We start from the raw sequence: 16,352 nt of genomic DNA on the forward strand, positions 1-16,352 counted from the left end.
GGATGCGTCACTGTGCACCATGGATTTTCATTAGTTCCTAACACCATGTTCGTGCCCAGACAGCTTGTTGAAATATTATAATGCCCTCTTGCCATCAATCATCCCTAACCCGCCGTTTTTCTGGCTGTCTGCAATCTGGTGAGACCCAGCTCACTTTAAGCCAACATCCTTGACATAGAAGACCCTCTGTCATAAGAGCACTCCAGTTAGAAGGGAAATGCTGCAGGGAACCCATCCTAGAGCTTGGACGTTTCAACAGTAACTTTTCCTCCCCTTGCTTTTAAGCTTATCTCTTAAGAAAGCTGTCACAGCTAATAATGAGAATTGTCTGGAAAACAACAGCTGTGTTTTTTGACCTTGCTAGTCAGTCTCTCAAAAAGATCAAGTGAAAGGAATCCTGTTAGGAAATCAGCCAGGCCATCAACATCACTTGCAGACTTGTACCATGCAAAGCCAGCAGGATTTTTATTGGGACAGCCAGGACAGAGCTCTACACACTGTGATCCTTTGGTATTTCAGTGCTGACAGGACTAAGAATACTGATCAGGAGAAAGAAGGGACCTAGCTGGTGAAGAGCTGGTCCTAAATCACCTTGTCTCAGCCAGAAAACGTTGAAAAGAGTTAGATGTAAAGGACAGAACATGTTTAGTGGTTAAAACCAAAGGACTGTGAACCCAGACTCCTGGGTTCTCTTCCTGACTCTAACACACTGTTGTGTCATGCAGCCTTGAGCAAGTCACATACCTCTCTGTGCCTCAGTCTGTCTATCTGTAAATGGATATAATGAGACCTACCTCACAATAGGTGTTGTCAGACTTAATTAACTGATGTGTGCAAAGAGCATGGAGCTCCTTAGCTATAAGGTGCTAGAGAAGAAAAATCCCTATTTTGCCCCCTGCTACCTGGACCAGCTGGAATTTCTCTACATCTAAAATTCCACAGGGTACAGACACCTCTGCCCTCAGCCATCTTGTGTGGTGCAACTCGGCAGCAGTGACACCTCCAGTGGTTGCCAGTGATTCAGCATGCAGGCCTAGACCAAGTCTCCCAACTGTAGTGGGAGCCCTGGGCATTTGGGACTTTTTTCTCACTCTCCCCTCGCTTCTCACAACCTGCTTAAACTGTATTGACCTGTTCCCTGAACCGACCCCTAAGTCCTGACACATCTGTAACGGAGAGATGAGTGCCAGTCAGGGGAATGTTCCTTCTTCTGCTGAACATGTCGCCTGACTCTCGCTCTGCTCTGTCTGAGGCAGAGTCGAGAGTGCTCATGAGGGGACGGAGTGAAGGAGAGGAGTAGGTGGCCATTTGAAGGCACTGGCAGGGTAGGAGGGAGGTGAAGGACAGGGGAAATGGATGGGTTTGAAGGGGGACTATAATGAGGCTCGCTCCCATCACGTGATAGGCAAGCAGTTAAGAGCCAATTAGTGCACCTGTGATTGATTGATTGCCTCCTGGCCAGATGGGGCAGAGCTAGGTAAGGATCATTGGGCGACTGGGCCTTATAAGGAACTCAGGAAGAGGGAACTCAATAGGGGATAACTGTTATTTTTGGAGGGGTGTGTGTGTCTCAGAATGGGGACCTGCTTGGGGACTTAAATTTTCAATCACTAAAACAAAGGGGATGATCTTCCCTAGAAGAAAAATTTATAAGTGTCATTCATATCTTTGTGGAGAACAGGCACATGTAGTTAACAGTTTTACATTTCCAGGTGTATTGTTTGATAATAAACTTACTTGGAAGGGCAATATAAAAAGTATTACAAACAAATATAAAGGAGGAGTAATGTACTTAAAAGTATTGCTGGGATTAATTTGGGAGCAGATAAGAAAGTGCTGATGAAGCTATATACAGCGTTAATAAGATCAGAGTGTGGGTATCAAGCATTTAGCTCTGCATCCAGTTCGGAGCTTAAAAAGTTAGAGTAAATTCAAGCTCAAGTGCTACAAATTGTATGTGGTGCATTTCTTACAACATCGCTGTGCGTAATGCAGGTAGCTACTGGAGAAATGCCTATCCATTTAAGAATAAAAATGTTAGACCTGACATTTTGGGCTAACAGTGGGAAGGTAATATCTTTTACTGGACCAACTTCTGTTGGTGAAAGAGACAAGTTTTCTTCCCCCAAAGTCAAGGGAAACAGTGCAGATAAGAATGCTGGACAAATATAGGAGAAATGTTTGGCAATAACTGGACAAAATTTAGCCTGACACAATAAACTCCCTTGTACTCTTAGGGTTAAAATGTGGGTAAAAAACTTAAGTGAAAAGGAAGGATGAGAAGATATTAAAATCTATACTTATGGGCAATAAATTATACCTGGAAAATTGTCTCTCCAGATGTGGATTTAGAATTATATAATAAAATCAAGAGAAAGAAAGAGTTGTTTTATATGAAAGTTTATGTTTGAGTTTATATATGGTAAATGGAGTCACAATGGCCAAATATATACTGATGGCTTGAAAGATGAAAAACGGGTAGAGTGGGAGCAGCCTTGTGACCCCCTATGCTTGGATTTAAGAAATCTAAAAGAATATGTAATATTTTAGCTATTATGACAGCTGAATTGGTGGGAATAATATTTGCATGAAACTGGATAAGGGCATATGGCCTACCACATCTGTTCTCTTTTTGGATTCATTTTCAGGTATACTGGCAATTCAAAGGGGGTACCTCTGAAAGCAGGAGTGAGCTAAGCAATGAAATATTGTTTTTGACAACACTTAGTATGCTTGGATGTGAACATAATACTACCATGAATTCCATCTCGCTGGGATACCTGGCAATTAAACAGCGGATAGGGAAATGAAAAATGGTTTTAAAAAATTGAGAAATTGATATAAAGATTCCTTTGAATAAGCAGGAATTTAAAAGTTTGGTTCAAAAAGGATTTAAATAGGAAGGGCAAGAATTGTGGACCAAGGAGAAAAGAAGAAGATTCCATGAATTATGCCCCCAAACAGAGGATAATGTTCTACTCCAAACTTATGAAAGGATCAGTGAAGTACTCATATTTAGACTGATAACTGGTCACTATGGTTTGCATAGTAATCTATCTTTATTGAATAGACACAAAGATGTGTTATGTGAGGTTAAAGAAACAGCTGATCGCCTGATATGGAATGCAGGGACTGTTTCCAGGAAAAACAGGTTCCTTAGAGAAGAATTTAGATGCTTTAAGGTAACAGAATATACTACGAGGGGTATAGTGAGTGTAACGGGAAAGTTGATCACAGTAAAAAAACTCTACTACTTATTTTAAGGCTATAGCACAGGGTAAGAAAGTGTAGTGGCATGAATGTACGAGGAATATAGTAGGTGGCGGTTACAGACTCAGCAGACGAGTCTGCTTCCCCATAAAACATAAGAGAAGAACTCCATGGTACACCCACACCTTGAATATTGCATTAAGATCTAGAAAAGGTACAAAGAGTGAAAAAAACAATTAGGGGCATGGAACAGCTTCCATATGAGAAGAGATTAAAAAGACTGGGACTGTTCAGCTTGAAAAAGAGATGATGACAGAGGTCTATCACATCATGTGTGGTGTGGAGAAAGTGAATAGGGAAATGTTATTTTCCCCTTCCCTTAACACAAGAACTAGGGGTCACTTGATGAAATTAATAGGCAGCAGGTTTAAAACCAGCATAAGGAAGTACTTCTTCACAATCCACAGTCAACCCTGTGGAACTCATTGCCAAGGATTGTCGTGAAGGCCAAAAGTATAACTGGGTTCAGAAAAGAATTAGATAAGTTCCTGGAGGACAGATCCATCTATGGCTATTAAGCAAGATGGTCAGGGACACAACCCCATATGCAGGTGTCCCTAAACCTCCAACTGCCAGAAGCTGGGACTGGATGACAGGGGATGGATCACTTGAAACTGCCCTGTTCTGCTCATTCCCTGTGAAGCCTCAGGCACTGGCCCCTGTCAGAAGACAGGATACCGAGTTAGATGGGCCATCAGTCTGACTCAGTATGGCCATTCTTATGTAACTCAGTTACATACCGAGAAGGGAGGGAAACTGCGGAAGAGACAGAACTCTCCAGTGGAGAAAAACCCTAAGGGTATGTCTACACTGCGATAAAAAACCCGCGCCATTGAGTCTCAGAGCCTAGGGCAGCTGACTCTGGCTTGCAGGGCTTGGTCTGTGGGGCTAAAAATAGTAGTGTAGACATCTGGGCCCGGGCCGGAGTCTGGGCTCTGAGACCCTCCCCTCTCACGGGATCTGGAAGCCCAGGTTCCAGCCCGAGCCTGAACATCTAAACTGCAATTTTATAGTTCCATGAGCCTGAGTCAGCCGACCCAGCACAACCGCAGCAGTGCCGCGGGTCTTTTACTGCAGTGTAGACGTGCCTACAGAGCGCAGGTGAGGTTTGGGTGGGAGGAGCCTGGAGACAGAGCTTAAACAGAAGCCAAGTGGGAGGATCCCCAGGGAGCGGGGTAGACTGCTGTGGGGAGGACCTGAGATAGGATCAGTTAAAGGCACTTCAGTGGTGGAAGAAGGGTTAGTTCAGCAGAGAAAGGAGAAGCTGGGAAAATCTAGAGAGAAGCTAGAGGCTGAGAACCAAAAGGAGGCTGTGTTAAGCATAGGCTGGGGGTGGGGGAAGCACAGCTCGAGGGGGCTTAGAGGTAGGAAGCAGCCCAGGGAACCAGCAGTGTATCTGAAGAAGCAGACCTAGCTGCTTAATACAGAGTCACTGGGCTGGAAGCCAGGATAGAGGGTGGGCTTAGGTTCCCCTACTAGCCCCAGAGGAAGGGGCATGCAAGCCCTAGGGAAGCAATATTGAGCCCAGGGTGGAGCTGAAGACTGACCCCAAAGGACGGGCTGAGGAATAGCCCAAGAGGGAGACTAAAGACTTGTTTGTGTTGAAATGTTTTGTGAACTTTCAGCTGGAGCTGTTTGTTATCTTGGAAGGGGACTGAACTGTATGTGACTTGGCCAGAGGGTTGAGGCTGGGGAGAGGCAGATGGGATGGCCTGCAGGAGGTTCTGGAGATAAGGACCTCTTGCAGCACTGAACCCTGACACAAAGGGGTGCTATTGGTCGCGAGTACACAACCTTACAGGGTCAATGAAGGAGAAGGGGGAAGGGTCAGAAAGTGAAGTGGAAGAAACAAAATCCAAATTTCCCTTCAAGCCTGAGCAAAGATGCATCACACACCACAACTAAATCACATGGAGACCTAAACTGACTAACCTTATGTCTGTCATCTGAATCCTTCCCTCCTTCCCCACTCCTAACGTAGGCTGCATCCTCACCAGCCTCTCAAGTCTATCATTTACACCGAGGGCTATTTGGGCCAAGGCCCTCTCAGCTACATATTCTTAGTGCAGTGCCCAGCACACCTGTGAGCACTATACAATAATAAATAATGGGCCAGACCCTCCACTGATGTAAATCAGCATAGTTCCATTTTGGTCAATGGCGCTATAATCAATCCAGGCCAGCACGGGATCCGGCCCAGCAAGTGACAGCTCCGCCCGCAGTCATTACATGGCTGTCATTCAGAGAGGGCTTCAGGGTGGATGCCAGCCCGGAAGGATGATCTCACACTCAATATTTCAGCAGCCGGTTCCTGCACACTTTTATCCTGCACATTAACCTAATGGCTTTGTTTACCTTCAGAATCTCATTAGAAGCTCTGCAACTGTATTGCACATTATGGAACAGTAATTAGTCCAGGGGAGAAGCTGCTACACTAAACTCAGGCATTTAAGGCAATTTCCCAGCTTCTTAACACGCGCTTCTCAGAGTCAGGATCAGGCAGCTGGAAAACTGGAAACAAGGGGCCTGATTCTGTTAAGTCTTGTGCACCCTCAACTCCTGCTGGTGTCAATAGGAGTGGAGAGAATTTAGCGCCTTACAGGATCATATTAGCAGAAGGTTTTCATTGTTGTGAGCAGTTTCATGCCTATAAGGGCTTGTCTATACTTACACGCTGGTTCGGCGGCAGGCAATCGAACTTCTGGGTTCGATTTATCGCGTCTTGTCTGGACGCGATAAATCGAACTCAGAAGTGCTCCCCGTCGACTCCGGTAATCCTGCTCGCCGCGAGGAGTACGCGGAGTCGACGGGGGAGCCTGCCTGCCGGGTAAGTTCGAACTAAGGTACGTCGACTTCAGCTACGTTATTCACGTAGCTGAAGTTGCGTACCTTAGTTCGATTTGGGGGTTTAGTGTAGACCAAGCCTAAGATTGAATGAATCTACAGGCTGATGCCACCAACTCAGGCTAATGTGATGAAATACATGTCTATTGGTTTGGTGTGCCACATGCAGTGGAAAGACACATAAAGGCAGAAACCCTGATTCTCCTCTCAATTACACCAGTGCAACTCTATGGACTTACTGGAGTTACACCTGACTCTCTCTCTCCGCCCCCGCCCCCTCGTATGAGACCTGAATCAGGTCTTTAGAGCTAGGACTCAAGTTTCACCAACAGGTTCTTTGAGTTGAAAGAAACAACTTCTCTGTGAGCCTCTACTGTACCATAGTAACAATCGACCCATTATAGTCCTTAGCTTCTTTCACCATGTAACTAATATCACTCCACTGAGTAAAGACAACTACCCTCTGGCATGACATTATTTATAAACCAATGATAAAGCTGAAGATGCTAAACTAGGAGGAATGAAATCTCAGGCTTCAGGGAATAACCTGGTCATTCATGGCAGTCAAGATGGAATCCTGATCTTTCCATTCTGGTCTTGTAGGATGGGTGGGAAGTCACTTTTCTCTGAAGCATCAGGTGTACTGGCCACTCCCAGAGGCAAGATACTAGACTTGATGGTCCTGCATCTATATGTTGTACCTTGAATTTACTTCACATCTTGCTACAAATACCCAAAGAGAGAAGAAAGCAGAAATGTGTAGCTCTTCTAGTATGAAACTAGTTTAAGGGGGAAGGGAAAGTAGCTCTTTCCCAGGGGCACATGCTTAAGAACTTGCTATCTAAGCAAGGAAGCCCTTGCAAAGTCATCAGTTGCTTGACTAGGCCAGCTGTTTTGCTTGTCCCAGCAAATGTTTATTGCCTCGACACACCAGTGTATTCTGCCATACCTACCCCCTAATTCTCAGCACAGTTCCTGGGGGGATGGCCTTTTGGGTGATTTCCAAACGGGAAGCACTGCATTGTGCTTGAGGAGAGGCACCGGAACCAGTGCAGCTGCAATACTTGCTATCCATACTGAACAGAAACCATAGCTGGCAGCAGTGGTTCAGCCAGTGCAGGCACCGCATGCAAATCAGAATAAATAATGCTTGTAATGGACCTGGGATCGTTGTAATGTGAGAACACAAGGGGCCAAATTCCACCCCCCGGTACAGTCCCTCTATACTCCAGTGCCATAAAGGGTTGCAAAGGAGCTGCATTGGCCCCTGAGTGTATTCACCCAAACAGAGGAGCCATGCAAGGTCAATGCACACAGTACTCTGCTGCCCCCTCTTCATAAGGACTTGGCAGTTGCCGCGCTGGGATGAGAGCTGGACCACTTTGCACTTTGGCAATTCTGGGCAGCAGAGCATCCCATAACAGCTAGGTCAGACTGCAATCCGTTAGAGCCCCCACTCTCTCTGCACCGTCTGTGCTGTGCTGCCTGAGGGGTTCCACGCAATGACTTCTTGTGATGTCTTTTTGCCTAGTGCAGACAGTGCCTAAGAGGACAGGACGAGTAGCTCACCTTGAATGGGCTCAGCTGTTGATTGTGTTTATTACTGGAGCCCTCCTATAAAACGTGTGTATTGCTGCTGAGGTTGCTGTGGCTGTCAGCTGGCAGACATTTGCCCTGTGAAAGGAGAAGATACAGAGTGCGAAAAGGAGCCCCTAATATCCTCTCCCCAAGACCAAGTGGCAGTTCATTACCAACCAATCACAGCCATTCAGCCACTCACTGCATTGAAAAGATGAAAGGGAATCCCAGTCCTCCCTTAGGGCTCCTGCTTTTCTCCTCAGGCTCATTTGGTAATTCAGATTAGGAAACATGCCAGCACTTGAGGGCCTGAGGCTTTATTTCTGCTTCATCTCAGAGTCCATTAGGAAACGCAGGCAACTGTATCAAGGGCGGCCTACAGAATCCAGCGACTGCAGGCAATGTCACTGAAAATGGGCCCACATCTGCCCTTTAAATCCCGCCACTTGGTTACTCTTAAGTAATTGTTCAAGTTCTTTGGATGCCACGGCCGTATATTTTACACCTGCCCTGAAGCCTTTGTGTGGCTGCCAGTGAGGAAAGCACCAGGGTTACAGCCAGTGCTTAATTCATGCCGGGGCTTGCCAGAGCTGAGCCCTGGCACCTCTAGGCTTGACAGTTCATAGCCCCAGCCGCTCTGGGCTTGCCGCATCAGTTATGAAAGTAAAAAAAAAAAAAATGTTTGCACCCCGGCACCTAATTGCTGGAGCCCCAGTACCTCTTTCATTACAAATCAAGCACTGGTTACAGCTCAACACGTGCCTGAACACAGAGCTTTGTTATGAGAGGGGTGTTTACGAGATTACCAGTTTACCAGTTTCTGATTTCATTTACTCTAGTTAAAATCAACTGTGTCTGATTCTCCTCTCACTGATATCAGTGTAAATCAGGAGTAAGCCAAAGAAAACCAGTGGAGTTACACTGGTGTAAAACTAATGTGAGAGGAGAATCAGGCCCACTGAATTTAACAGGAATTAGCCTGGGTAAAAACTGAATACGCAGCTTAGAGTTTGATCTCCTTAGAACTGTGGAAGCAATGATACATTTCACACACACACACACACAGACCCCAAAGTTCTCTCTGCTCTGTTGAATGGATCAATAACTTTGAAAACTTCCCATATTGGAAAATGTTTTCAGCAGAAGAGAGTTCTGATGACTCTCACAGAGCTGTCATGACAAGACAAGAGCCACCATTCTTGATGTTTACTGGAAACTGTCTGCTTCTAAGGCCTGGTCTACACTGGGGGGGATCGATCTAAGTTACGCAACTTCAGCTACATGAATAGCGTAGCTGAAGTTGACATACTTAGATGGACTTACCATGGTGTCTTCACCGCGGTGAGTCAACCACTGCCGCTCCCCCGTCGACTCTGCCTGCACCTCTCGTGGAGATGGACTGCAGGAGTCAACGGAAGAGTGCTTGGGGGTCAATTTATCGCGTCTAGTCTAGATGCGATAAATCGACCCCCGCTGGATCGATCGCTGCCTGCCGATCCGGCGGGTAGTGTAGACATACCCTAAGCAGCACATCACTGCTTCCTAGGATAGCACATTTCAGCTTCCATAATGCATCCGTCAAACATTTTTGGCATCTCAGCTGTGTCAGTTGCATTGACCTCCCCAAGCTGTTTCTGTTCTGGGAGATGCATTGGTTTGCTCAGTCCCATTCACTGCACTTGCTAAATCTAACAGAGAGCCTGGCACTGACATCAGACAGTGCACTAGATTTCAGACACATTTTCACAAATCTCTCTCCAGGGTAAAAAAAAACCTCAGCATTTTCCTAGGCTGTAAAAATTCACGAGCTGCCCAATGCCCATCCAAGTCTTGAAGTGCTGCAAAGGCTGTGCACTCAGGATCTGGGGAAGGGTAAAGAGGAGAGAGCACCTTGAATGACCCCTCCCACCATTACCAACCAGCCAGTATTCTGAGCAACACAGACGAACTCTGAAGAGAATCACATCCAATTCTACACAGCCAGAATGAAGATGACCACAACAGAGCGACTCTGAGAGTAAGAGGAATAAAGAGGAAACAAGCTATGAGCTTCACACTGCACAATCTCCCAAGGAAGGATCATGGAACTACAGAATAGGTAGAATGATATTGGCATGCAATGTGTTTAGATTGCTGGAAGGCCTACACCTACATTCTCTCCTTCTGAATTTCTCTAAACCCTGCAGGGAAGGACCACAGAAGTAGAGATGAAAACATGCAGCAATGCCAGAGAGCAGAGGCTGCTGTCCCTGCTGCCACTGCAGGCCTACAAATAAAACCACACGCAACTCATGAGCGTGGTTTCATCTGTAGGTAGCACAGCTGCTGCTGGGACACTGGCTCACATTTCTCCAAGAGACTCTCTTAGGGTCACCGCCATCCAAGAAGCCAGTACTAGGGCAGTGAATGGGTCTGCTGCAGTTTTTGATCTCATCAGCCCTCACCCATGGTGGCCTTAGATTTAAGCAACCACCTAGAGCCCTAGAGTAGAACCACATACTCATTTGCATCCCCAGCCATGGTCCCATCCAACTTTGGCCTTCGTGGGCTGCAAAGATGGAAATCTCTGTTTGTCCTGCCCCACTCTTCTCTTGGATACTTGTGTTTCAACCTCACTGCTTCACAGTGCATAGAAAGGGGTCACTTGAGAGAGCAGGAGAGTGGGAGGGGTCACAAGTAGGCAGGATGAGGCTAGATGCAGGCCTGGGCATATGGAAATATGTGCTAGGGAGGAACCGGTCACAGATAGCAAAGAGAGCTGGATGGGGCCCTGCGCATGTTACCATTGCATGGAATCACTGCATCTACATTCGTACCCTCTTCATTTTACATCATGCACTGAGCAGTTCCTGCTGTACCCAAGGAACTATGCAGACAGCATGTTCCAAGCTGCCTCTTGGAGCATTTGGAGAGGACCATTACAAGAAGTACTATGTTCAGCCATCACTTCTAATTATTCTCCAAAGTATCCTTTTATGTCAGTGGTTCTCAAACTGGGGCCGCCGCTTGAGTAGGGAAAGCCCCTGGCGGGCCGGGCTGGTTTGTTTACCTGCCGGGTCCACAGGTTCGGCCGATCGTGGCTCGCACTGGACACAGTTCACCGCTGCAGGCCAATGGGAGCTGCTGGAAGCAGCGGCCAGTACGTCCCTCGGCCCGCGCCGCTTCCAGCAGCCCCCATTGGTCTGGAGCGGCAAACCGCAGTCAGTGGGAGCCGCGATCAGCCAAACCTGGGGACCCAGCAGGTAAACAAACAAACCGGCCCGGCCCGCCAGGGGCTTTCCCTACACAAGCAGCGGCCCCAGTTTGAGAACCACTGTTTTATGTACATGATTTTATCATTAGCCTCCTCAGGAGCCCCTGAAAGCCACCTCCCATCCCCTGACCAGGAGGGATTCAGTCACTGTTTACGAAGCAAACCTAATTTCCTACAAGTGATTTTGGCCTGGAGTGGTCCAACGAATCATTACTGCTGCCCAGACTCTGCATGCTGGTGTCTGTGCCCTGTGCTGCCCTCCATTAGCATACAGCGCTTGTGATGGATCACATGTTTCCTGGGCTAGAACCATTGAATCTGGGTAGGAAGGTGTAAATTACACTCCTTCCCACTCCCCCCCCACACCCCAGCACATCTCAGGCACAGCCAGTCCGAGTCCTGCTGGTAGAGGCCGCCTAGCCATGTCTCCTTCCATCCAGCTTCACTCACTCTCCAGGCTGCACTGACTCCCATTGGCCCCCCCTTTTCCACCACCACAGCCTCCTCTCCTGACAAGCATTCCACCACCACCGTTCTGCAACTGGGTTTACACCAGCGCTGGCCCATGAGTGAATCTGACCCCCAAGCTGTAAAACCACACGGGTCCTGGTGATGAGCAAACCTCAGAAGGTGCAGTTCGGCTAACCACCCACAAGCTTAAATCCTCATCCAAAGCATTTAGGTCTGCAAAATTGGGAATCTTGGAAGAACAGACTTTCTTGTCAAAATCTGGACACAGGCACCTGGAGGGAGGCCTTTCTTTCTGTATTTCTGCACTTCTGCTTCAGATCCTGGCCATGGCCAAGAAGTGCAGATGAGTGAACATCAAAAACAACAGAGAAAAAGCTAACCAGACTGAGAGTTGGTTTAGCAAGTTCTTAATTCATATTAACATGTAAGATCAAAGGCACAATGACAACAGTTCAGTGACAACTACATAGCAGTTGTGCATGCTAAGATAAGGCTAATCAGATCCCCCCCAACACTGGTGAAACTGAACTTAGAATACTGCATTCATTTCCAGGCACTGCACCCCAGGAAGATAGTGACTGACAAACAGAAAGAAGCTCAAAGAAGAGCAACATAAGTGATCAGGGATTTGGTGGGCTTGATTTATGATGACAGAACAGAGGAGCAAGATATATATCACCTAACTAAGACCTGACCAAAGAAGGAAGGGAGTACATGAAAGAGGCTACAAATATTTGAAGGAGGTAAAATCCCAGGACAGAGAAGAATTATAGTGTGACATTGGGTGAACGGATAGGAACAATGGGATAAACATATAGGCTCAGAATAGGTTAAGCTGAAGGGTTCACAGCAAGTGGACTATACTGAGGTTCTTATGTTCTCATGTACTAGGGATTCTGAAATTTCAGGTCAGCTCCACACAACTGGTCAATTATTTGCACTCTATTCAATCAGCACCTGCTGATGCCACCAAGCATTACAGTTCAATCCATGTTTCCTTTGGAAGCTTGGCCATGAACATCAAAAAGCCCAAATGACGTAAGCCCACATTTTCAAAAGTGGCCTCTGATCTTGGGTGCCCAACCCAAGACATCTGGGGCCTAGTTTTCAGAGGCGCTGGGCTCTCAAAGCTGCCGCTGAACTTTAACTGGACTTGTTAGAGCAGCAAAGAGTCCTGTGGCACCTAACAGACGTATAGGAGCATGAGCTTTCGTGGGTGAATACCCACTTCTTCGGATTTCAGCACTTCTTAAAATCAGGTCCAAGGTGTCTGGATTTGGGCACCCATGAACTGAGTCTCCCAAAATCAGAGCTTTGAAAAACTGTGCCCTCGCTGTCTATGTGTGAATGTCCAGGAGAGATCCTTTGATGCTTTATGGGCCGTTAAATAACCTCCTACTCTTCAGATTATATCCCCCGTATGTGACCTTTAATCCAAGATTTAGTCTGCTATGATTAGCTCATTTCCACTGCAACTACATGTTCCTTCCCTTTAATTCCTCTGCTTAACTATATTTTTATACACCCTGAGGCCAGATCCTCAGCCAGCGTAAATCACTGACTTTAATGGAGCGATGCCAATTTATACCAGCTGAGGACCTGGCTTCTTGTGCTTATTTTTTAACTCTCCTATCTACTCACCCTCTGCTCCTGCTACCCAGTGTCATAGCTTTGCCTTCTGTAAAAACCCTGGTTCATCACTTGTTCACACAGAGCAGGGATAGCCAGCGTGTGGCCAGCAGACCTAGAATGGCCCCACAGTGCTGAGGTGCAGTCTGTGAAGACTATAAGTTCCAGTGTGCTATACCTTGATCAAAAAACAAGTCACTCAAAGCATCACACAGTGGGAATGGTAGTCCCTGGGGGTTGTATGCCTGCATCCATTCCATGTTAATTAGATGCAGCCCATAGGCTGCTGGTGAGTTATCAGTACAGCCTCAGGTTGGATGAAGTTTTAATCCTCCTCACATGCAGCCAGTCCTCCTTGTGCAGGATGCAGAGGCTCCAAATTTATTTCCACTGCTTCAGACCGTTAACAAGAAATCATCTCTCTCTTCATCCTGGCAGAGGAAACAGATGAAGCTCTGGCGAACTCTTCAGAGGAAGAGAGAGAACAGAAGGTGTTGACAGTTACAGAAGGTTGGGGACAATGTTGTAAAGATGTGAAGCAAGAGAAATCATTTTGGTGTAGCATGGAGCTCGGCTGCTAACAGCAATGGATAAATGTAGCTCAGGAGACAGGGAGATATGTAATCACAAAGGCTGAGCCTTATTTATCATGGCTGGCTTGGCAAAGGGGAGGACTGATGCAGAGTGGACTTACGTGGAGATGTTTGCAAAGGGATTTAGAAACATACACCACTATCTCTGAAATAAATGGTGAGGAAAAAATCTGCCATCCTACTGAGTGTTCATCGAAGTGAGAAACACACAGCTTGAGTCACACATAATACAGACAGATAAAATACAGAGTTTCCTAGTCTGCTCTGACAATAACCCTCGTCATGACCAACAGCACCTCCTACTGCTCCAGCAATGGGGCACTGTTAAGGGGAGACAGCTGGGTACAATGGATCCCTCCAAACTGCATAATGGATAAGCCCTGCCCTGAACTGGGATATGAGCCCCAGTCTCCAGAGATGAACGACTGGCGCACTAAAGCACTACACCACCTAAGCTTTAGAATGGGAGCCCCAACTATTGCATTTATAATACCAGCTTGTAAGGCAGCCAAAGTGCAAGTAATGGGAGAGGTTAACGACATTTCAATAAACAGAGGCGAGCAGGTCACCAAGTGTGGCCCTGGTACAAGTTTGTTTTCTAATTCAGTATCTGCACCAAACAAGGAAGGGAAACATATTTAACTCGGGATAAGGAAATATAGAGAGCATAATGGAAGACACTCCATTTTGGGAGCAATCTGGTAACTATCCATTGATCTCACCATGTGTTGTCTTTGGGGGAAACCTCCAAAGGTTCAGAAGTTCATATAAGCGCCCAAAAGCTGATTCACCCAAAATGGGGGTGCAAAAATGGTGAGCACAGGTTTTAGTTCAAGTTTTGTCCAAGGCTTTGGGGTCCGCTATCGTTTTATTTCAGCCAGTTTGCCTATCCTTAATTATTATTACAACTGCCCAGGACGACTAGCCACTTATTGTAGCAGAATATCAGAGTACTGCTGAACCCAGAATATCAGAGAACTGCCAGGAACCAGAGCAGTAGAGTAGTGCTAAATAAAACCCCAGAGTATTGGACTACTGCCAGAACCCAGAGTAGTTCAAGAAAATGAAAACAGTATATTGAATATCTATAATCCTGGGAAAGGGAAAGATGAAAAAACTTGCAAATAAAAGTCAAAAGAAGAACAAAAAAGGGAACTCAGGGCCAGATCCCACAGCCCTTCCTCACACAAGCAGCCCTCATTCACATGTGCAGTCCCAGTGCTGTCAGGAGGAGTATTTGGGTGAGTAAAAATTGCAGGATCAGGCTCTAAGGTTGTAAACGAAAGCAAAAACACAAGACAGTCTTTAAATATTTAAAGACTTAAAAAGCCAGGCTGTGGGGTGAGTGAAAGGACAGGAGAGGGAGATGAGAATGAAACTAGCTCTTGGGAGCCTGAATGGAATCTCTGCTTCAGCAGCGTTCGCAAGAGAATCTGAGGGAAGGTTTCATGCTGGACCATGGAGACAAAAAGGATCCCTACACTAAGTGAAATAGGAAAGGTTTTCAAGTCATAGGAGGAGCAGCTGGGAAATTAAACCAATTGTAAAAGACATTACAGAGTGCTAGACCTGGATAAATGACCTCTCCTGTGAATTAATGTGGGTCACTACTCACACCACTTGAACCCAAAGCTGCCTCAACCTTTGCATTGCTTAAAACAAAAAATATTTTGATTTATTGCCCCTTTGTCATTTCCCTGATTTCCCGCCACTGCCTTTATGATCTAGTGATAACAACATGCAGAAATACAGCCCATGCTGCTGGGTTTTCCATCCAGTACTGACCCATGACTGACCTGTAGAGAGCTGAGGAGGAGACTACTGGACAGAGGGTGGGGAAATGGATTAAAAATGGCAGCAATGCAGGAGACCAGACCTATGCTGCTATCAGAAGAACTGGGCAGGGGAGCCTGGTAGATGGAAGTTGACTAGCCAGCTACTATCTGTCAAGGCTCTTAGCTCATTAATTTAGTCCCATTAGGAACCCAACCTATATTTTCTTCTTCAACCAATCCATAATGCACCCAGAGGATGTTTATTTTTAAAAGCAGATTCATGATTTAAAATTTCACTAAGAGTAAGTCGTAAGCCTCATGAAAGGTGCTGGACTGACAGACCCACAGACAGAAGGCCTCCACTTATCCACAAACCACCTATAGGACAGGCATGAGCAGCTAAGCTTTCCCCACCACGTCTTGGCAACATGCCTCAACCCTAGCTTGGAAGGATCAGGAGATTCCATCTCCATGCCAAATGGCCAGCCTTGTGTTTTATTCTTCGTTGAGACTGCAAACCAGGGTGCCAATTAGCATCAATGGTGATGGTGATTTTGGAGATGAGGACACATGTCCACTTGATCAGTGGAACTGAATAAAGAGCACACGATTGATCATTCAGTAAACAATTAAGGCAGAAGAAGTTTTACTTCCTTTTTTTTTTTACTACTTTTAATCAACATCCATGCAAGTTATTATTTTCCATTTGTCTACAAATTTGCTAAGAATCAAGTTCAAAGAGAGAAAACCCCAGGGGTGGTTTATTTCCAAACTCATCGTTTGGCCACACATTATTAAACGTGGTTTGCATAATAAAACGTGTTCTCCACTTATGGTGAAGAACAAATATATAAATGTCTTCATTAAGTTAACGTTTCGCTTTCTTAGCCCGGCACCATCGACATTAAGTCAGTAAAGAGTAAAGTGCATTTTATTTAT

The 16,352-nt window shown here is 46.1% G+C and overlaps 1 protein-coding gene across 3 annotated transcripts in view; it reads right to left on the reverse strand.

Annotated features, from left to right (window-relative positions):
• LOC101940193 (actin-binding protein WASF3-like) overlaps positions 1-16,352 on the reverse strand; it is a 49,466-nt gene that overhangs the window by 27,350 nt on the left and 5,764 nt on the right. The window contains exon 2 of one of the 3 annotated variants that reach the window (XM_065556590.1): positions 7,684-7,788. The exons of the other annotated variants lie outside the window; for them this stretch is intronic. The gene's annotated coding sequence lies outside the window, so the exon portion shown is untranslated. The remainder of the gene's footprint in view (positions 1-7,683; positions 7,789-16,352) is intronic. 3 annotated transcript variants of the gene reach the window in all.

The sequence above is a fragment of the Chrysemys picta genome, chromosome 9 (assembly GCF_011386835.1).
Source record: "Chrysemys picta bellii isolate R12L10 chromosome 9, ASM1138683v2, whole genome shotgun sequence".
Taxonomy (NCBI): domain Eukaryota; kingdom Metazoa; phylum Chordata; order Testudines; family Emydidae; genus Chrysemys; species Chrysemys picta.